Source organism: Lactuca saligna, chromosome 6 (genome assembly GCF_052625555.1).
Source record: "Lactuca saligna cultivar CGN05327 chromosome 6, ASM5262555v1, whole genome shotgun sequence".
Lineage (NCBI taxonomy): Eukaryota > Viridiplantae > Streptophyta > Magnoliopsida > Asterales > Asteraceae > Lactuca > Lactuca saligna.
Window position 1 is genome coordinate 96,229,756 of NC_136422.1, and position 3,300 is coordinate 96,233,055.

Genomic DNA, 3,300 nt, shown 5'->3' on the forward strand with positions numbered 1-3,300 from the left:
GGCAACCCAAAAGGACCATGCACAACCGGATATAGTTATAGCCTTAGACACTATTCCAACAGGAATTACTTGTACTCAAAACATGTTTTCAAATGTGTGTTTCACATTTTATATGCTTTTAACACTGATTACTACAACTGATAACCGTTTAAACATGTAGATCACGTAAACATGTATTTGTGAAATGGGTTTTAAACTATTATGTTTTACATATATTTCACAAATGGCTTTCCACATTTTATCAGTTAAAAGCATGACATTAGACATTTGAACATAATACATGTACACTGTTTTGTCCTCGGTAACACTCCACATATATACGCGAGTGGAGGACTATCATATTATTACTAGTAAATTTGTTAATCCTGTATGATTAGAGACACGTCCTCGGCGAACACTCCATAGAGATACGCGAGTGGAGGACTACACCCGTAACCAGAATCTCTGGGATTTAGAGAGCATGACTTGAGTGTATAGATCTATACGGGACTGACTACCCCACACCTGGCTGCTAGCTACAATCGAACCGAAATGGTTCAAGGGTGATGAAAGTCATAAGTATGTGGACTACTTATTGCCACATGTTTAGTCTATTGTATGGTTATGGAACTCGCAATTAGGATAACAGAGATTTACTCATGGTAATAATGAACAACCTTATACAATTCACAAGATAACCAGGATTCAGAATACATCTTTTACATAAGGTAACCAACATTCAGGAAAGTATGGGACTTTCCTGGGGAAACATTAAACATAACCACGTATTCGGAAAACATCTTTTACATATAGTAACTGACATTCAGGAAAGTATGGGACTTTCCTGGGAAACCTTGTACATAACCAGGTCTAACAAGAATACATTATTTACATATGGTAACCAACATTCAGGAGAGTATGGGACCTTCCTGGCAAAACGTTTACATAACCAAAAAGGATAACAAACCGGATAACTATAGATCTTTTACAATTGATAACATACAAATCAGGAAAGTATGGGACTTTCCTGGGAATACATTGGTACATAACCAGAACAGTATGTCAATCTAGATAACCTAACTGTACATTTTCACAAAAGTAAACATGTTTTCCAGTGTACAACTTTACTTTACATGTTGACAAACGATAACCAACCTTTTTAAGAAAATATGGGATTTTCTTGGCGTATATAACATTTCAGAAACAGAAAGGAAACTTGCACATTTTCACAAACAAAAACCGCTTATGAACTCACCAGCGTTATGCTGATTTTCAAACCGCTTGTGTTCTCAGGTCAGCGTTAGAACAGGTACCCGAAGATCCTTTTTGCTTGAAGATGGTGTACTCATAAGACCCATTTCATTTTGTTCATATATATTGCTATGTAACATAACTGTACAAACTTTACTTTTGAAACAACTGTAAACTTTTCTTATGTAATGTCGTGGTTGTTTTACTTTACTTACTATGTGCATTGGATTTGATACTCAACGTAGAGTCAACCCCGGAAATGTTTCCGCCTTCGGTTTTCGGGGTGTGACAAATTTAGGGGGAGAAATAAAACCAAAACAAAAAAATCCAAAAATATTAGAAAAACAGAAAATCCAAAAACATAAAAAATTCAGAAAAATACAAAAATATGAACTGTGTTTGAGGGAACTGGTTTGGGAAGTGATATGACAATGTGATAACAGGCAACCTGAGTTCTCGTAACGTACCCGAAGTTGAAGGGTCTATGCTCTGTTTTGATGCGTCAGTAGGCACGAAAAATTTTAAAATGGACTTGACTAGGAAGAGTTCAACTTAGGAAATTTATAGACTTGACAAAATCTTGACCTAGTTAGATCCGTTCAGCCTGACAATACGATGCTCGGGTAGGTTGAGCAGGGAGATATATATGGGAATCTACTCCTTACATTAATTGAACCCGTACTTGGAACCGTGGTTTAACTTTTCCTTGATGTGCGGATTTTGTCCTTAATTCCGGTTGGATGTGGCGACTGGTAAATTCCGATAAATTAGGTCTGTAGAAAATTGGTTTCTTTCTTTCTATCTGTTAGTCATATGTTGTCTCCTTTGCGTGACCTCAAATCCGACCTGGTACACAGCATATGCAACTCTATTTCTCTGCAAGTTATATATGTGTGAAATACTTCTTATCTGTTAGCCATATGTTGTCTCCTTTGCGTGACTAACAATCCGACTTGGTACACAGCATATGCAACCTTCTACTTCTCAACCCCTCTGAAGTAATAAGTAATAGAATTTTGAATCTATCCTCTCTCTGAATGGTTGTCTGCTCACCCGATGTAAGGAGTACTTTGGAAGTTCTTGATGGTTGGGGCATATCAGGAAGCGGGAAACGCATTCTAGTACACTTAAAATTGAACGCATACAAATTGTCTATAGATCTCGCTGCTCAATTTAGGTGGACAACAATATCCCTGGTCGTCATCAGCAGAATGGTCCTTAAGATATAGTATCTAAGGAATTAGGATAAGATATAAATTTTAGGATCTTAAGTTCACCTGTCTTGTAACAAATAGTATGTCCTAAATAAGTCACAATTTTTTGTGTTTAAGTGGACAACAATACCAGCGATCGACCAGACAAAGATGTGAATATGGAAGGTACTGATAAGTGGATAAAGGTTATCTAAAAACTATGATCCCAACACGTTTTTATTTACACGTATTATTTTGTTAGATTTTATTTTATTTTATTTTATTTTATTTTATTTTTTATTTTATTGAAGTCAAATAGTATTGATTTTTTTCTTTAAATTTTATTTTTATTGTTATTTTTTATTTTTATTTTTATCTGATTTTTATTTTAAATCCTCAAAAGGTTTTATTTTTGAAAATTCCAAATGAATTTGAATTTGCGTACAAACCGTGTTTGCGGCAGCTGAAAAGTCAAAGGCATATATATATATATATATATATATATATATATATATATATATATGTATATATATATATATATATATATATATATATATATATATATATATATTGATCTTTACCGCAGTAAACTACTTTTACTGCCCTTTCACTGTACCGTAAACTGCCCATTCTCTCTTTACTCTTCGAAGGTATTCACAGGGAGTAAACTCTTAGACCGTAAACTCAGGGAGTAACCTCATACACCGTAAACCTGTAAGGAGTAAATCCTTAGACCATAAACCCATAGACCGTAAACTCATAGGAGTAAACTCATAGGCAGTAAACTCGATCATGAACATGATACCGTAAACCTGGTTTTTGGACTTACGACCGTAAACTCGGTTTACGGTCCCTTCACCAACTTTGACCATAAACC